This window comes from Coptis chinensis, chromosome 8 (assembly GCF_015680905.1).
Source record: "Coptis chinensis isolate HL-2020 chromosome 8, ASM1568090v1, whole genome shotgun sequence".
In the NCBI taxonomy this organism is placed as follows: Eukaryota; Viridiplantae; Streptophyta; class Magnoliopsida; order Ranunculales; family Ranunculaceae; genus Coptis; species Coptis chinensis.
Window position 1 is genome coordinate 10,501,214 of NC_141463.1, and position 20,924 is coordinate 10,522,137.

General features: G+C 37.1%; 1 long non-coding RNA gene across 1 annotated transcript; it reads right to left on the reverse strand.

Annotated features, from left to right (window-relative positions):
* Positions 1 to 12,701: 12,701 nt before the first annotated feature.
* LOC147479869 (uncharacterized) lies at positions 12,702 to 14,119 on the reverse strand. Its single transcript, XR_015206017.1, has 3 exons — positions 13,993 to 14,119; positions 13,683 to 13,772; positions 12,702 to 12,890 (listed from the first exon to the last, which is right to left on the reverse strand). It is a non-coding gene; the product is annotated as an uncharacterized LOC147479869 (long non-coding RNA).
* Between the last annotated feature and the right edge of the window lie 6,805 nt (positions 14,120 to 20,924).

Consider the following 20,924-nt stretch of genomic DNA (forward strand, 5'->3'; position numbering starts at 1 on the left):
TTTGTGGATCCTACAGGGAGAGGAAGACCATTTTCTGTATGGTCCATTTCACGGGCCATATTCTTACGACCTTGGCGTCAAACATGTCAGCTCCTCTTGTCAGTACTTGTTTTCGGCTTATGCTTAACTTAGGGTTCCAATCCGCTACTCCTTTCATTGAAACAAGGTCTTTCAAGAATTTTGGAATTTTTGAGACTTGTGTTTTAGACCACTTGGGACCCGGTAGCTAGAGATGACATTGAGCATGATAACGCATACCTCCTCCTCCTCCTTCACCACCCGGATTTTTGTTTTAATGAAGATACCATCGCCCGAATCAATACTCCTATGGATGCCTTGAGGCACATGAATACTAGTATCGCGCAGGATGTTTCTTCGCCCGGGGAAGAGATGCTTACTTCCCGGAATGACTTCCCAAAGAAGAAATGAGAAATCGCCAAGGCCGTTTCGAGAGAATGATGATGGCAAATCAGCGGCAATTCCAAGATCGGTTATTCTGATCTATAGGCCACATTCGGACCGGTCCATTTCGGCTGAAGTTTGTCGTGTGGCGAAAGCGTAGAAACCGGGTTCTTCTTCTCGCTAACCGGAGGATTCCGCGATCGCTTGTTTATTTTCCTAGGTTTAGCAATGACTATGTCATTTATTTTCCTTATGCATTGCATTTTTTTTTTCTAGTGATAAAAAATTATATATCGGTTGATTTCTCATAATTTTGTATTTCCAGATGGTTTGAATGAGAAATTATTTATGCACGTAGTGTACTTCCTCATATATTCCTTGATGCATGGGCCTACTCTCAAAGCCCAACGGTCAGACACCAACGGCCTAATCCAAACGGTCAGAAATCTACTTATAAATACAACTCTCCTTTTCCACTTTCACTCAACCCCTTTCTCTCATTCTTCACAAATTCTTCTTCACAAATCCTCAATTTCTTGAACATAATGAATCAAATAGAGCGATGGGAAAAGGAGCAACGCGAATGGGCTATCACATTAATCGTGATAACAGTGTTTATCATTATTCTCTTGTCACTCATGCATAACATGATCCAGAACATCTAGATCTATGTAACCGTCTCTTTTTCTGTTTTTCATTTTGTATATTAGTATGGTGTGTTAAATAATTCTCACCCATTTGTACGGGTTACGTATTAAATGGAGAAGTTTCGTATTAAATATTTGTGTATATTAGTTGTCTTTTCCTCTCTAAAAATAAAAAAATAAAAAAAGTAATAATAAATAATAATAATAATAATAATAAAATAATAAAAAAATAATAATAATAAGTAAATAAATAAACAAACCATAACAAAGAAAGGCCATTCAAAACCCAAAATAATTAATGGATACACATGGTGTTCAGAGAAAATCGCGCACGCTACAAGGTACACATAACACTTGTCACACATGCAGCTCGATTATTCTATCCATATTCTATTACTGAGTTATGATCATCATTTCTGAAATTACGTGTAAGTCTAACTATCATGTGAAACTTTCCTCCGTATTTTCTAACATTAAACCATCTCATTAATTGTATTTGGATATCCGACATGACAAAGACTTCTTGTGGATCCCCTATGATCGCGTTCATAATCACATGGGTCATTAACTATACTTGGACTCAGATTGGTATAGACTCATAGATTGGCTATAAATCTCTTCTTTTTCAGCCATTCTTATTCAAACAATTTTCACTATCCTTCCCTCAAGAATGGCTCAACCAAGAAAAAATATTGGCAGAGAAAGATTACCCGAAAACTTTCGAAGAGGGCGGTTTTCTCCTTATTTTGACACCGAAATCATATCGTCGGCGGATGGGCCTCTTCTATATCATTCAAATTTGGTTATTCGAGAATTGGTTTTGATGTTCTACCAATTTAGCGGATCTGAAGATGGAAAATTCTACTTCAATGCCTATGGACAACGATTGGAATTGAATAAGGAAATGATCTCCGACATACTTCAAATCCCAATAAATACCCGGGGAGTCCCTTTTTCAAGAGTCATCATTTGATTCATAAAAAACTTTACTCACGAGCTACCAGATCTCATGGCAACGTCGAAAAAAAATACACATCACATTGTTCTTCAACGCTCTTTGAAGCGAGAATCAAGCGTGTTGTGCTCCACCGGGTTGGGACATAATGTGGTAGGTACATCACACCAATCGAAGTCACAAAGCCTCAACTTCACCTACTTTGGATTTTGCAAACTCAAAGAGATGACTTTTGTCTAATCCAACACCTCACGGAGCGTAATCACCAAGAAAACAAGAAGGTAAGACCCTACCCACTTTAGTAACGCAGATTATGATCGTTGGGGTTATTCAATAATTTCTCCGAGACACCCCCTTCAAAGAGCATATATAAAGGTACTCCAAACAGACTAGTCCGTTGGTTGTTGGACCCCTGATACTCTGATAGATGAGCAGAACAACCCAAGCTCAAATTCTGACCATTTATTTGATGAAAATGTCATGCTGAACATTATTAATCCCATGGAAGGCATTAAACTTCTTCATCGGGGTTTGAGGAACTACACGCTCGTCGAATATCATCATCACAACTCTTCAGGATTTCCAAGATCGTCAAGCAACGCATGATGTTGAACAGGAGGAGATCTTGGAAAATTATTCTCAATCCTTGCAAAATCACGCTCTCCTAATGGAAAATCAAACTGTACTCTCTGCCAGCCAAGGGGACATTCAGATGCAGCTCGGCCAACAAATAGAAGACCTAAACAGTCTGGTGCAAAATATGCATCTCCAAGATCAATATAAGAATCCATGATATTACTAAGTCAATAAGTATATAATTATATATGTTATTACGTTTTTCCGTCATACTATGTATTTTGTCTTATCTTTTTGTTTTCTTTTGTATGCAATGCTTAGTAGGATTGTTATAGTTTCCGTTGTGACTAATATAATTTTAACATGTGCTACAGGAGGGTCTATTTTCTTACATACTCATTTTTCCATCCAGTTTGCCTGTATCGTTACCCATTTCTTTACTTCATCCACCATGGCATCTTCATCAAACATTGCATCTTCATCATCCATGGTACCTCCCAAACTCATTCCTGAGCAATCCTTTCAGTCTATGATGGATTGCAATGCCTATGGCCATCTCTTCCATGATTACATCACAAGCATTGGGTGGTCTTCCCTAATTCTTCAACCTGACCAAACTTATTCTCCGAGTCTGGCTGCATACTTTTATGCTAATATGGAAGACACACCAGCATTCAACCATGCGCATGGTTTCTACTTAGGCGGGTTCACAATCCGAGTTGGTGACACACCTCATATCTTTTCTGAACGACAACTTGCCCTAACTTTGGACCTTCCATACCACAAACCTGTTGCATCTTGGCATTACATCTATCATAATTCTTACCGTTCCTTTCAGTGGCAAGCGTTTCGCGACTCTTATGGTGATGGTCTTGAGATCAAACGAGAAGGAGATGGCCATGTGCCATGGCACAACATCACCATTCCATTAGCAAGCATGACCATGAACATGGGGACTGCAATGTTATTTGTACTCCTAAACATTATGGGAGATTGGCATTTTTCTACTGCCAATGAGGCTGCTTGTGTTGTATTCAGTGCACTAGCTTCGAGGGGTCATGCATTATTTAACATTTTAGGTTGTGTTATCTCGGCTGAAACGAGCTCGCGCACTTTTCGGGATCGGTATATACTTTTACCGATCCACCGCTTGCGGATCATGTAGACACATTTCCACGGTTTTGCGGCTACTTTTCATGACTAGGTCAAGGTGGATTCCATGTGCCCAAAGACAAATAGAATCATTAAGCTCATTGAGGTTTCATCAATGGAAGCGTCATTTCGATACGAGGCATGTTCGATGTTACCCAAAGGACGAAAAGATGAAGACCAATTTGAGGGAATCAGGAGACAAAGAATGGGCAGAAATTTGGCGGACTATTATCTATTGTAGCGATGCTAAGGAAATGCAATTCCTTAAAGAGGGCTTGCGGGACCTTCAACTAATTGGATGGTAAACTTAAGCTTGCCATTGTACATATATCTAGTTAAACCTCATGTTTGGTGTGCTATTGGTTGTCATGTTTCGATGACGCTTATTGTTTTTCATTATTTCGTGTGGTATGTATGGGTGTGCTATGTTTAGTGTGCTATTGAACATTTTTCTTGTTCTTTCGAATAATATATTATGATCTCCAACCTCTGATTTCAAACAATCTAGCCCTAATTTTGCTCACGGCTCTCAGGTACTTTCTCTCTTTATTTATTGATCCTTCGAGGACTAAGCATCATTCTGTTTGGGGGTGCTTTAAACCTGTAGCAAAAATTAGGCATCTTGTAGCATGTATATAGTTTTTATTTTCATATTAATAATTGTACTTAGTGACAAAGTCTTGTTTCCTTTTCAATGATGAAAATTGTCTAGAAATCTCACATTAGTATCCGAATTAGGATTTGTTTTAAGAAACTTTAGATAATCGCATGCAATAGTTTATACATCTTTTCATGAATATTCATGTACTGCGTATCATCGATTGTACATGGCAGTAAGTTTCTGGAACCAATGGTTAGTTACTTTAACTATCAATCCTGTGAGAATCTAACCAAAAGCCTTGACATGAGTGATTTGTGTGTGATGACATAGAGGAGTAGTTTTTCCGATAGAGGAAATCACACATCTACTTACTTGATCACCACCCGAACCCTAGGCGAGAATTTAGGCCTTCTTTGGATCGACATAGCTAAAAAATTCTTACATATTACAGCTTTTACCGCTAGTCACTCCACTGAACCTTTCATCAAACCTTTCACTTTCACCACAAAAATTCCTTACCCATCTATTAAACTAAATAAAAGAACCTACCTAAGTGATGAGTATGAGGAATAGGATGAAATGTGGAAGAATAAAGAGAAAGACTTGTCCCAAATCAAAGTTAGTTATTTGCTTCAGGAAAGAAAAATAGAATCATGTTCTTAAGCAAGATTGTTAAAAAAAAAAAAAAAAAATCATCAGTATCCATAGGCTTAAGAACAAGGTTGGAAAACTCAGTTAGAAAAAGGAAAGGAAACAAGGATTTCTCTAGTGTAAACATATGAAGACCCTATTCTCTCATACTCGTAAATTTTGATTATCCATTTCTATTTTCTTGTACACTATCACCTAAGCCCCACAATACCTGATAAAGACCTCTAGCTCAATTAGGAGTAGGGTGGTGTGATAATAAGTAGTAGACGTGATTGATCGACATCGGCTCCTCTGACTGTCATTGAGATGTGAGGAAACGTGTGCCCACTCCATACTAGAGTTAACAAAACCTGAGTGGTAAAAATTTTGAGTGGAATTATGTTTCGACACATACCTGTGAGAACCCATTTAGGTACGCTTTCCAAGGGATCCAGAAACAGCCCTGCTAGTACATTTCAATGAAAAGTTCACTGCATGCATGATCATATGTAGATGTTTTAATTATTGAATACATATTAACTTGAGTTTCAAATAAATCAATCCTCGTTCCCTGCTAAGGAGATGTATGGATATCTGAGATTAATTTAGGAAACGCGTTTTTGTCACTGAGTCGTTGTAGTATAAATGAAGTTTGTGAGTATCTTCTCTGGAAAACTCTCACGAGGCTATAACTCGTCCACTAGGGAATTCCTAGTGGTTTAAGACCTTGTTGCATATGGTCAATGCAACCGCACTCTGCGAAACGAGAATTAGCTTAGGACTACACATTTTTGGCCACTTATCTATTTTAGTGTCTCTTCTTTGCTTGAGGACAAGCAAAGTGCTGTTTGGGGGTAGTGTGATAAGCACCCAAAAGTGTATTATGAAACCCCATTGAGACATATAAATTTGGTTAATTATGTGTTTAATAATCATGAAATAAATATGTTTTCATACTTTTGCGGTATTTGCGGTAAACATGGAAATATTGGTTAAAACTGCGATAAAAAGGAATCGAGGCAGTATATATGAATTCTTCCAAATCCGCGCCGAAGCATCAAACTTCCAAAGCTCCTACCTCTCGAACCCGGGACTCGAAATGCGACAAGAGAGCTGCTCGGACAATCGAGGCGATGAACTCCACGATAGTGGGAAGTTGTAAAACTGCCCAAATACCGGACCGCCACTGGACTGCACATGGACCCACTATGTGGGGCCACAAGATTGGATGAGTCATCAATCATGGAGCGTGTCAAGACAAAAATAAGAAATTATTGGTGCAAAGTTGACACCTTGCATGTAATAAATTAGATTAGGTGTTAATAGTGAAAAAAAGGCAAGGTGTCACTTTGTTTTAATGTGGTGGATAAAAATGAATTAATGTGGTTTGATGATTCACGTGGGAGGAATTGAGATTTCTCTCAAATGGAGAAGAAATTAGACAAGGGTGGGGGACACTCCATTTACTCCCTTGACTTATTTTCCTTACATGGTATTATTTTAGTTCCTTAGTGAAAAAAAAGAGTTAGTTTAGTTTTTAGTTTTTGGTAAGAAAGCTTGTAATAGTTTTAATGGAGGAAACATTTGTTTTCTTCTAGAAAATAAAAAGCAAGTGAGTTTGATTGTTTATCTTCTTCCTCTTTCTCTCTCTTTTTGATTTTCTAGTTGTAATTTCCTTGTCCCAAGGATCATGAGCTAACTTCCCTTTTGGGGAGTTAATCCAACTCATGTGAGGGAAAAACAATTGTTGTTGGTTTAGTAGGTTGTTAGGAAGAACAACTAGCTCTACATCCTATCCCAAAATGATAGTTGGTGTAGTGTCGAGTTAGGAATCAAAGTAATGAACTTAGAGATAAGTCATTACTTGGTTCCACTTGCTAGCATGTATGAGCTCTTAAGTGAGCCATGCGTGCTAGGGATCAAGTTTTCTTCCATTAGGGGCTTGTCTATGAGTCTAGGAAGAATCAATAAACCTTTTCAAATCAACAACTAAATGATAGTTTCACATGAGGAGGATTAGCTCTCCACCTTTTCTTAGTAATTTGTATTTTTTGTATTAAGTGCATGATTTCAACCTTTAATGTTTTTCTTAATGTTTGTGTAGGAAAGGAAACCTAGCATTAGTAGTATAACCTTACTCATTAGTTCCCTAAGAGTAATAAATAATTTGTAGTTGTCCTAGACTTTAGTTGGTTCGAATCCTTACTTTAGCTTTACGAAAACGAAAATCGTGAGTAAGGAACTTTGAGTTGTTTTTGTACCAAATTAGAGATTCTAATCTCTAACGTAAGGAAAAGCTAATATCAGGTGCACTTGTATCTGACTCGAGGTCCAGGAACTTGGGCGCGGGGTGCACTCTGGTTAAGCCTTGGTAGGGCGCAGGGGGCGCTCGTGCCTTGGCTGATGTCCAGGCACTTCAGTGCAGGGTGCGCATTGATTTTGCCTAGGATGGGAGCGGGGTGCGCTCATGCCTTGGCAGATGTCCAGTGTTTTGGGCGTGGGGTGCGCTCCAACTTTGCCTACCAAGGGCGCAGGGTGTGCTCTGAGGTAGCCTGCCAAAAAAAAAGATTCAAAACAAACAGCCACAGTTAGAATCAAACAAGGGTGGGTGGGTTTAATGGGACTTTGGAAAGACTAACAATACTAACGAAAACAATTTTTAAGGGAACTAAGACGGCAACAGCGCCATTTGATAAATGTAAATATTATAGGTTTACCAACGAATAAGCGATTAAACTTCAACGCAAGTAAAACTAAAGCTATTTTGTGTTCTGGTTATCAAATTTTTCTACACTCTCGATGCTATTGCACTAAGTGGAGTAGAGAATTCGTTCCACTCCTAGTTCTTCAGAATTCAATGCTAACTAAGATTATCGGTTCTACCAAAGTTGTGAGAGTAATGATTATGTAACTATGCTAACAACGATGAAATGACGTAATCAAAATGTTCTAAATACTACGATGGCAATTCAAATACTAAGGTTCGAATCTAGATTAAGAATTAGGGGAATTTGATTCCACCTTGAATTCAACTTAATAAACTAGCATATATTATTGTAATCCAATTCTTACGTTCTTACGATAAGAATTGGTCGTTCTAATCCCTAATCATTCATGGAAATCTCTACCAAATAATGACTAGCATGTGAGGAAGTTCAACCTATTCTCATGGCGAATCAACTACCTTCTAGAGTGGAATAGAATCTTACAACTATTTCGACACTACACAATCAAGTTTTCATCAAGGCTTCCTCAAACCCCTCTAATGAAGGTTTAGCCTTGATTCATAAAACTATCATTTCTATAGGAATTGAAACAAGACATTATATAAAGATTATAAATTTGCTTATTTGAATTAAAATGGAAATCTAATCATGCAAAATTGAATTGAACTAGTAATGATTAATAATTAAATCTATGAATTGAAACTAAAATGATTTAATGGAATGAAACTAGATTATGAATAACTAACTAACTTTATTGATCTAATGAATAAATAACAAATACTGATTCTAAAATAATAATCTACTTTGTTCTAAAACTAATTAATTGAATGTAAAACTAGATCTAAAATTATTGCCTACTGGCTAACTAAAAAACTAGATTACGTAAGAGCTAAGTCTTCTGTGTTGAAATGGAGGAGACCAGATCCACTTTTTCGTGCATGGGTTGAGGAGCCATGTTTTGGGCTAAAAAATCGAGCCCAAAACCCAATTTCTTCAGTCCACAGAGGCCTTTTCAACTAAATTTGACTTCAACAGACTTTTTGTCCACTTCTGCTCTTCTGAGTGGGTCAAGTCTTGGACCATTAGAAATCTCTTTCCGAGCCGGTCGTTTTGACATAAGGTAGGCCCAATTCCAAGGTCTGAGTCCAAAGATACGGCCTTTGGAAGTTCTGCTGACTTCTATGCACTGTTTCTTCCCGCGTTGACTTTGACTTTTCAGCTTTGACCGGACTTTAAAAAGGCTTTTTCTCCTTGAATCTTGGTCTTTAATCACAAAACTTCTTAGCAACTAACCCTTGCTCCTTTATCTCGCCAAAGTGACACATTTCTGCACATAATTGACTCCAATGCCTGAAATACATAAAAGCACGTAATTAACATTAACTCTTATTTATTACTTGAATAATTAGTCTAAAAGTATTATTGTTAAGGGGTTAAAACTATAATTTTTGGCTCTTATCAATTTGTATCGTGAGTTTCCTGAGCACTCTACATGGAATAATTCGCAAAGATGCTGGGAGAAAAGACGAGGAGTTAACAAAGTGATTGGTAGGCGACACACTGTGTCACCTTCCGAAGGAGAAAGATTTTACTTAAAATTGTTGCTTAACCATGTTAGAGGCCCAACCTCTTTCGATAACTTAAAGACCGTTTGCTATTACAAGTGCTCAACATTTAAAGAAGTTGCTGAGAGATTGGGTTTACTTAAAAGTGATAATGCAATAAGGGAGTCATTGTTAGAAGTAACTACTATTCATATGCCTTCAGCACTCAGACGATGCTTTGTCACTATTTTAATACATTGCCAGCTAGTGGGTGTTCGTGTTTTATGGAATAAGTTCCATGACTATATGACAGATGATTTCTCTTCTACAACTTGCTCCATTCACAAGACGAATCGTTTGCTCACAGAGTTAAATTCATTGTTGTCCCAATACAACAAATCTATTTTAGATTTTGATTTACCGTGCATATCAAAAACATGCATTCGGTGCTCTTCGGACTTCAGCATAATTATGGAGGAGCGCCGAGTACCTATACCACTTATTACCACATGAAGACTTGGCATCCATTCAAAGTTTGAATGCTAATCAACAGATTGCTTTTGACACACTATTATACAATCAGTCGAACGTAACGAAAGTTCTGTTTATTTTATTGATGGACCAGGAGGCACTGGGAAAACATTTCTATACCGGTCGATCTTAGCCTATTTGAGGAATGAGGGTCACATAACAATTGCTACATCCAGCTCTGGTATTGCTGCCACAATGTTTCCAGGAGGTCGTACAACACACTCAAGGTTTAAAATACCTATAAATCTACGATCAGCATCCACGTGTAATATAAGTAAGCATTCTCCTTTAGCTGAATTGCTGCGAGAATCCTCTATTATCATTTGGGATGAAGCTATAATGACCCATCGTCACGCATTTGAGGCTTTGGACAGAACCTTGAGAGATATCATGGATGTTGAAAATCCTTTTGGTGGTAAAGTTTTGGTGATGGGTGGTGACTTTCGCCAAATGCTACCTATTGTAAATAAAGGTACAATAGCACAAACTATAGATGCATGCGTAACAAAATCAAATTTATGGAACTATGTAAAAGTCATCCATCTTAGAGTGAATATGCGTGCATTGGAAGATCCTTCATTTTTCAATCTTTTATTACGTATAGGAGACGACATTGAGACATGTATCAATGGTGATATGGTAAAGATACCTGATGACATGGTCGTACCATGGGTGGATGATTACTCTTTGACTCGGCTAATAGACAATGTGTTCCCAGACATACAAGAAAATGCAGGCAATATAAATTATGTAGTCTAGCGGGCTCTCATTACTCCAACCAATGATGCTGCTGATCGTATAAACGAGCATGTTATTCAAAATTTTCAAGGAGATGAAGTCACATACTACTCATTTGATCATGGAATTGAGAATGATGAACGCCATTTGTACCAACCGGAGTTGCTTAATTCTATTAATCCAGGTGGGTTGCCTCCTCACATATTGACTTTGAAGATAGGATCACCGATAATGCTTCTCAGAAACATTGATCCCAAAAATGGGTTGTGCAATAGAACAAGGTTAATATGCCGCTCTTTTCTACCAAACTTAATTCACGCAGAGATTGCTACAGGTGGTTTTAAAGGTGCACCCACTTTCTTGCACCGTATACCCCTGAAGCCTAGCGAGGATCTGAAGCTTCCATTCAATATGATAAGAAAGCAGTTTCCGATTCGTTTGAGTTTCGCTTTGACCATACATAAAGCTCAAGGGCAAACATTGCCTCACGTTGGTGTTTACTTACCTGATCATGTATTCAGTCATGGCCAACTCTATGTGGCACTGTCAAGAGGCGTATCAAGACACACGACCAAGGTATTGGTCAAAAGGGGAAACCAACCAAGTTACTTGGGAACTTTCACGAGAAATATGGTCTACATTGACGTGTTCTCCTCATTTAACTCCATATCACAATGATATCTCTTAGAGGTCACTATCTTCTTTCTGCTGTAAGTAGCTTTGAAGCTTCTATATACTTATAAAAAGCAACCTATGTTCACAACTCTTATATATGGACATTGTTGTTGTTGTTGATTTATGTTATCTGTAGTCCGTACGAAACAAACATGTCGTCATTGTGAAGTTTCATTCATTGGCAACTCTATGTAGCTCTCTCAAGAGGTGTATCAAGACAGACGACTAAAGTGTTAGTTATAAAATGATACCAGAAACGTTACTCAGGGACTTTTACAAGGAATGTGGTTTACACTGACATGCTCAAGTTATTTAACTGCAATGTGCATTGACATGTCTCATGTATTGTCCTCTTCTCTGTATATTGTCTCAGGTATATATATATATATATATATATATATATATACACACACACACACACACACACACACACAAATACAACTGTCTTACACATGTTCTATTTGATTTCACTGGAAAACAGATTCTGATTCGTCTAGGATTTGCTTTAACAATACCCGAGTCACATGGTCAGACCATTCCTCATTGCACTCTTAATGGTAAGTAATCAGATTGTGAATTGCCGTAAGTGAACTCTATATGCAGTTTGTTCTTTTTGTGTGTGCAGATTTATTATTGTGTAAAAGATGTTTGTCCTCCAATGGTTCTAGGTGTAACAAACCTGTTTTTCCTCAAGTCCCTTCGGTTCATACCACACATTGTTTCGGTTGGTAGCCCCGATCCTAATTCAAGCAGGCTCGCCTTTAACTCCCAAGTCGTTCTTTTCAGGCAAGACCTTTAGTAAGCTAGAAGGTTTTGGATTGCAGCAGTTGTCCTTAAAGAAGTTGTCTCCTTCAAATTTGTTGAATTCTGTAAAGTTGCGGAGAGATGGTCCTCTTTGTCTAATGACGGAACATAGGGAGGCTGTTTGAAGCATTTATAGTGCAACAACCAAACCGCATTGCTATCCCGAAGGCTGCTTATTGGACGAGGATGTCCCCAAGGGTTGAGGAGTCAATGTCAGTTGTTAACAATGAGATCCTGCGGAGACATCACTACACCATAACAGGCTATTTGCAACGGCAAAAAACCGTTGCAAATAATTTTCGCAACGCTTTTTAAGCGTTGCAAATAGGGCGTCGGTAAAGTGTTGGAAATATTTGCAACGGTTAAAAAGCGTTGCAAACCAAATTTTCCAACGGTTATTAACCGTTGCAGAGTGACAATTACTAACGGTTAAAAAGCGTTGCAAACCAAATTTTCCAACGGTTATTAACCGTTGCAGAGTGACTATTACTAACGGTTAAAAAGCGTTGCGTAGTTTGATTTTGTAACGATTATTGATGATGCTTTAATATTTTTTTTTTTTGCAACGGTTTACAACCGTTACTAATGTGTTGATATTGTAAAAAAATTATTTTTATTTTTTTCTTGCCCTACCCGCGACATTGGTTTCATATAGAAGCAAAGAAAATTACCAATGCTTTTTCATACCATTTGATAAGTAAAATAAACACAAACAAGCGCTGAAAAAACATATTATATTCATTGAATCATATATATAACTTCAAAAGAGTTTTGAGGGTTACAAATTCAGATTTACTAAGAGTTACAAATTTCTATACGATTTTCCAAGCAATTCCGAATCTTCAAAATGCAATAACAAGCATTAGTGACGATGGCTTCACTCAATATAAATCCTAGTGCTCCGCCCATCTAATTCCAAAAAATCACAAAACAAATAATGAACTCAGAGAAAACAATCATACTAATTAAATTCATGCAATTAATTAAATACTTGATATTAATTACTTGACCACCCTTCCCCTCCTCTCAAAAATAGACCATTTGTTGTCTACTCCCATATCTCGACGACATAAACAATGATTACATAAAATCAGTGCATAAAAAGAAAACCAACGGTGCTTTTTACCTTCAAACATAACTTCTCATAAATCATATCTAGCCAAAAGAAAGACTTAACCATTGAATATCACCAAATAACCAACGGTGATTAGTATTTGAAGGAATAATTAGTGTTGATGCAAATGATGAATAAACTTTTCTATAAATCACCATATTTATATTATATTTTGATACACGACTTTAAACTACCGATGTGGGACTATTTATCTCAACACACCCCCTCATGTGTGACGAGACTTGACCCTAAAACATGGACTTTTATTCTAATGTGTGACATGGAGCATTTAGCAAACATAGCCTGCTCTCATACCATACAAACTTTGGAGCAGCCAACTGAAAACCGATTGGAAATGAGTGGAAATACCCCAGGATTTATACCAACTGTTTATCTCACAACAGTTTGAAATGGAAGTTCTAAAATTCTTGTCATAGACAGCAAAACAGGACGTAACTTCCAATATTTCTTGAAGTATTCAAATGTATCGGGGCATAACTTATATAAGCAAAGCAAATAGACTCGTACTAAGAGAAATTTAACAAAGTAATTATAATAATGAAAAAAAAAGGGTGAGAAAGAGAGACCTTGAACTAGCGGTCCGTTGTTCCGCAATAACTTTCCTCCTACTTCGACGCCAAAAAGTGTTGGCAATATTGGGTTCACTATGTGATAAACTGCTTCAGTGAAAAGAGATTAAGTTACGGTCTTGATAACATGTTTGTACAAGCAAAATGAAGAGCATAAATTGCCATCAAGAGGTTTAAAATAAAAGACTTGAATGACCAATAGCTTTTTGGTTTGCAACAAAGGGTCGTGTCATTTATATAAATTTCAGTAAGGTACTACGTCCATAAGCATTATCATGCAAATGATAAAACAACATAAATTTCTTACCCTGCCAGCTCAGCTCCAGAGTTTGTGTGAAAACTATTAATCAACATAGCGGTGGCTGTCCCACTGGGGTATGTAAGCTTGTAATCCATAACCATCACCTGTAACATAATAAAAACACACAAAGATGTAATAGTGACGATCAAATGTCATAGCATATGAAATATATATATATATATATATATATATATATATATATATATATATATATATATATATATATATATATATATTTAAGCGGAACAAGGCTAAACAAGCCAAGAAAACTAACAACAAACATGAACCCAATCATCCACCCTAACCCGGATTCTTAACATCTTAACATGAACCTTGTTAAAGCCGTAGGTATATATATATATATATATATATATATATATATATACCTTTAAGCTTGAACAAGGCTAAACAAGCCAAGAAAACTAACAACAAACATGAACCCAATCATCCACCCTAACCCCGGATTCTTAACATCCTCAATCCGATTACCGGATAACCGGGACCAATTAATTTATAAGTCTTGTCATCCATAGCAATCATATCTGATCCAAATCCCCCCTATAACACAAAAAGCTCATCATCAACTACCAAACCATCAACATAACTAAATAAATGAAAGCTTACTTACCACTAAACGCTAACCCATAACAAGCAACAACACAAGTCTGAATAAGATTCTCTTTGTCCGGTAAAAGGCTTAACAGAAAAACCAAACTTGGATAAAACCTAGTCCATGACTTGACAAGAAAGAAACCAAGTAATCCAAAGACAACATTGAGTGAAGGTATAACACCAACGGTGAGATTTAATTTATGTGTTATGACACAAAATAATGTTCCTAATAGTGCACTTGCTAGTAACCCTACGATTGTTATATGTTCTTTCCATGTTGGGATTTCAACGGGCTGTGATGTTCTCGGATGATGGGACAAGTAACGGTTCGGATATTTCTTATTGGAACTTAAACCAGTAAAAATGGTCCAATCCAAACCATTGTCCCTAACTCAGTAACTCCCAAGTAAGAACAATGTAAAACCATAGTGATCTCCTACTATTACTACATACAAATGAAAATCGTAAGATTTAATGCACTTAACCGTTCGACGATGGAGCAGAGTAAATGAGAGCGAGAATAATCACGGACATATGCTTGTGCGAATCTGCACTTAACAAGTGTCTTCTTCGGGTTGTCCGAAGTATATGGCCACGTTCCTTTAAAGATCAATTGCAGATCCCGTGGTAGCTTGACGTCACCGTTAAATAGAGAAGTGAACCTATAATTAAAGCATCAAATTACAGATTAGCTGAAACAATTGGGAAGAAAAATTAGGAAAGTTTGCGCCTAATCTGTAATGTATTTGCTCACTATCCTGTTAAGAAATCTTGAACGGACTAGTAGATAGTAGAGGAGATGATCAATCAAGAAGAGAGATGCAAATGAAAGGCTGATTAGGATGTGACGCAATTAGGGACGATCCCCGAGGGGCAATATCTGAAAAAAAGAACAAGGCAAGCCAGTCAACTCTAAGTCCAACAACACCGAGAGAGAAAAAAAAACTTCGAGACGCATAAATTAAGAAATAACCTTAACGATATATAGTTTAAAGGGTAGGATACTAGAAAACTTGGACTTATATATGTAAGTAGGTTCCATTTAGAATTACATTTCATACAATCTACCTTAGATGATGAGCTAAGGGCTGAGTTTTTGTATAAGAAGAAATAAAATTACAGACAACTCTAATACTTTGAATGAGCATTCCAACTTAAAAAATTTCAAAATCTCTATCCTTGCCGAGGAAAAATTTGTGGAATTCACCGGGCCTCGTCTTCATTGAATTTCTTTTGCCATTGGACGATTCACGGAGCGAAAATGAATTTCTTCCATAACATTTTACTTTATTGGTTTTCGAACGGCTTATCATCACCTATACCGCATAATAAGGCCAGCCAAAAGAATCTCCTTGAACAGAAAGTCTTGTAATGAAATTTGAAATAGAACGAAATAGAACAGCCAGTGAATTTCTTCAATTGAAAGATTCCTAGAAATAAATGTGAGACTACATGAACCAAATGATGATTAGTTGTGATATATTCTAATCCGCGTAATATCTTACCGTAGGTGGTAGTGCCATGTACATGTGTTTTGTATGGAATCCAATCAACCATGACTCGCATGGGGTAAAAGAACCAATCAATCACTAATTACTTGTACAAATGAAAAATGAGAGATGAAGACACCTTTGCCATACAGAGAAAAGGAAGCAGTCCAAATAATTCTAGAGGTAAAGGACTAAAGGGTACTCCATCTATGTATACAAGCACAGATTTTTTTCTTCTTTTCTCTCTAGTTCTTATTGTGATGAATGAGGGTCATCACATGTGTTTTTTCATGCTTGTATTTGACAAGTCGAGAACCATGATAACTTGCCAAACCAAGAGAACTCTTCAATAATCAATCTCCATAATGGACCTTATACAATCAATCCTACCCGCAAAAATGAGAAGGTGATGTAGGATCTGAGCATACCTTAAAAGAGCAACTTTACTTAGGGAGCAGATGGTTTTCGCTCATCCCACGATAACGATGACTAGCCTGGAAAAGAACAGGGAACCAAGGTATTAGTTCCAGATATTTTAACATATAACCATTTATCCTCGAGAAAGATAAAGCTAAGTTTCTCACATCCTCATTTGCTCCTGCCGCCATATTTATAAAGGATGAATCCTTCGACTGAAATGAGAACATAGACTCGTTAGGGACAAGTAACCTTTGGAAGGGAAGTAGAAAATCTATCTCAGAAGGCCGAACTTGACACTAATACAACATACCAACGGGAAGGGAGATTAGAATAAGAAATATTGCTTAAAATTACAAGTATGCAGCTAGCATGATGCACATTTTACATGTATTTTTTTTACCTTACGAAAATAAAACATTTTGAACCATAAAGACTTGTCCACAGAACCATTTTTCCATTAACACTAATCCACTCAACCCGCCTCAAAAGCACCCAAAAAGATCGAAGCAAATGTGATAATTAATACCAACTCCAAAATTGCAGCTACTACACCTAGCTGGGCTTAAAGGTATGGTTTCTCATTGCAGATTCTGCAAGAGAAATTAAGAAGAGAACATCAGCCACATGCTCGGGAATGTAAGCGTGCTACATAACGTGGCGGTGGCTATTTGACTTCTTGAAAGTTCAACCAGTTTCTCTCGCAAGGTATAATCAATGTCCCTAAACTTCAAAGCCCCATTCAAAGCAGCAGCCTATGGAATTCAAAAGACAAGAAGCCTAATGTCCCAAATATGGAAGTCAAGAAATCGATGCTAGTTTGATGACAAGGTGATGAAAAAGCAACATCAAGAAGGAAGTCATTAAAGAACTAAAAGCTGGAGGGAAGATTGCAAATGGGTTCATGTTCAACACAGTTGATGACTTGAGTATCCCCACTCACTAAATATCAAAGGTAGAGAGCACGACCCTCAAACAACATCAAAGAAGTCAATTTGGATACCGCCAAACTATGGTTTTGTGAAAGCTAATACCGATGGATCATCTGTTGGAAACCCGGGACTTGGAGGTGCAGGAATAATTTTCCGAGACCACAATGCTCAAGTGATAGGAGTGAAAGCCTACGGTCTAGGAATCACTACAAATTTTGATGCGGAATGCTATGCTTTAGTGTTGGCAGTAGAACTAGCAGTATTAAATGGATGGGTGAACTTGTGGCTAGAAAGTGACTCCATAGCAGCTACCTTAGCCTTCACTAGCGCCAAAATTCCATGGGTTCTCAAAGCACGATGGCTATGAGCAACTCAAAGACCATCACAATGGAGAATCTCACACATCTATCGTGAAGCAAATTTTGGAGCGGATGTTGTAGCAAAAATGGGAACAACTTTGAGTCAAGGCCAAGGACTTTGGAGCACTTCAAGACCTCCCTTTTTAAAATGCATAGAAAGTCCTTGCGGGATATCTTGCAATTTTAACTAGGAAATGCTTGTATCGATCACAGAAATCCTTGAGTTGTAAACTATATCATTCATTGATGTAACATTTTTTTATTATATTAATAATATATCCCTACTTGCATGCCAAAAATAAATCATGAACCTATATAACCCCAATCAAAAAAATCAAATGGAAAGCTAGCAATCAACAAAGTTTCAAACTTCATACTTATTAAACCGAAAAAAAAAATCAGCAGTGAAAACGTACATGGCGTACTTATCGGCTTGAAACCTTGGAACTAATCAGCAGTGAAAAATCTACCTGTTAACATTCCTTGAAAATCACAAGAAAATCATATCTATACATATTGTATATACAAGAAAATTACAGTTTCTGGGGAATAACATTACTAGAAAAATTACCGAAAGCAGTCTTGAGCTTCTCTTTAAGATAGAAAGAAGCCCGCTTCTTGAACTCATGGAAGGAAGGTGTGCCCATGTTGTTATCGCTTTTTTATCGATGTGTCGAAGAACGAGCTAGTTAGTCGGGTTATGATCCAAGGTAGAGAACTATCACAAACACTAAAATTGTGTGAGAACTAAAAAGGGTGCTTAACTAAGTCGACTTATCGAGAAATCTAACAATCCTTTTTACTTGTCTTTTCCCCACGGTGGCTTCATATTCTTTGTGACACCATATCCTAACAGAGCTTTCTTGGTCCCCGCAAGGCTGGAACCCACCAAATTAGTTTCTATACAATACCTACTTGATAACCGCGAACATCATTGATCTTGTTCCCTCCATTGACTTACAACAACACGAGCTGCCAAAGCTTGTTCACAATCCATATACTAGTAATAGATATAGAAACGACTATTCCAATCTTTGAGCTACAACAACTATCGCCAAACAAGAAATTTTGAAACAAAAATAAATATGGAAATAGAAACAAACAATCACACAAGATCTAGATTCAAACTTTCAAGCAAGAGGGCTAGTAACTTCAAATTCGTGGTTCTATGAACCGATATACAAAACAGGGGAATACATTCAACTTAATACAAAAGCATCGGTATACACAAAAATATGCAAAAGCATCGGTATCAAACAACTTTTGGAAATTAGCAAATTAAAAGTACCTTCTTGGTGGCTTAGACAATTTAACAAACAAAAATCAGACGAAAATACACAAACTTGAAGCTTTAAAATTATTAACTAACTAAATTTTATGTTTTGAAGAGAGAGAGAGAGAGAGCTTACAACTTCACAGAAGCTCACAAGCTCTTGCTTTGTGTTCCTTGCAGAAGCTCTGAATGGCTTGTTAGAAGCCACCTCTGTTTTTTCTCTCACTTTCCACTAGTGTCTCTGGGCTGTGTTAGTGAAAATAACGAGCCAAAATGGGAAAAAAATGAGCGCTTAATAGGGAAAAGGTAAAGTGAGAGTGAGAATGAAAACTAGCCCCACCACCTAAGCGATGAGTTCTAGAACTACCTCTACGGTCGTGTATTTACTACACCAAAACCCGTCCCCTATTTTAGCTTAGGTCAGTATACGACGGCCTTATGCCATATACGACGGTTTTTGCAGTTCTAAATTAAGGACGGTCATGACTGTCCTAAGCTATTGTCATTTTTTAGCAATTCTGGTGTAGTGACCATTAAATTAAAACAACTGGTCAAGGTTACATACTAAATAAGTACTAACAACCACATATATGAAAGAAGTCTGAGATGAGAAGGAAAGCATCTTGATTTTCCAGAACAAAATCATTACAAAAGAACCCATGTAAGAGAAGTATGATTTTGAAGAGGACTGTAGGGATTCGGTCATGCAATTGTAAACTCTGCAAATCCAAACAGAAAGAAGGAAAGTAAAAGCAAACCCGATACCCTCTTTGTACCTTTTCGGTACATTACCATCAAGGCATCAAGGCATTTGCAAGGAACTGATGATCAGTTCGTTTGTTACATGTCACGTTCTATAGTAACAAAAAGAAAATGGGAATTGAACATAAAACAAAAAGAGAAAATAAAACACTCTTTAGTAAAAGATCATATATATATCATTCAAACACGTACAAGTACAATAGGATTTGGTCTGTTAAACCATACTTCCATCATGACCAAATCTAAAAGGAATCTCACTTACCCATCTCTTCTAAAAGCTAAATAAACAAGCTTTCTATGACAAAAACTTTAAGAATATATATGAGAGAGAGAAGAATCATAAAGTACCTTTTTTTCTATTTTTTTTTTCAATCAAACAAGCTTAGCTTATTATCTCAAAGAAAGAGAGAGTGACTCACGTGTTTGATCTTGAACTGATGATCAATCCATTTCTTATCATATTCAGATGAACAAGAGAGATGGTAGTGGCAGAGAAGTCTGCTTGTTTGTTGATAAGGTATGCACAACTCTATTCAATTTTTTTTTTCCTATTGTTTGCCATTATCTGTGAAGAATTGAACAAATCAGAAAAATTGAATAACAGCTAGAACTTTAAAGTTTTGAAGAAAGAAAGACAAACCTGGTTAATCCACCGAAAATTAGTATTGCGGCGGTGATGAATTAGTTTTGAGGAGTGCGAAAATTAGTTTTGAGGAATGGATGATTTTAGGGATCTTGAAACGCGGCGGTGAGAGAGAGGGGAGAGAAAGAAAGTTATGTTTTATATTTCGAAATTTTTCGTTTCTTTCTTTCGCGAAATTTCAAGCTTTTAATTTGTAACACTTTTCCAACGCTTTTTAAGCGTTAGCAATTAATTCCGGAAATTCACCCAAATAAAGCAACGCTTTACAACATTGCCAACGCTTATTCAACGTTGGAAACTTACTAACGGTAAATAACCGTTGCAAATCAAAAAAGGTGCGTGTTGCTAATATCCTATTATGGTGTAGTGCATTTCTTGGAGCTAACAACAAACTTCCTTGCACCTTTCGGCCCATACTTGAGAGCTACTATGCCTTCTGAAGGAGCTTCG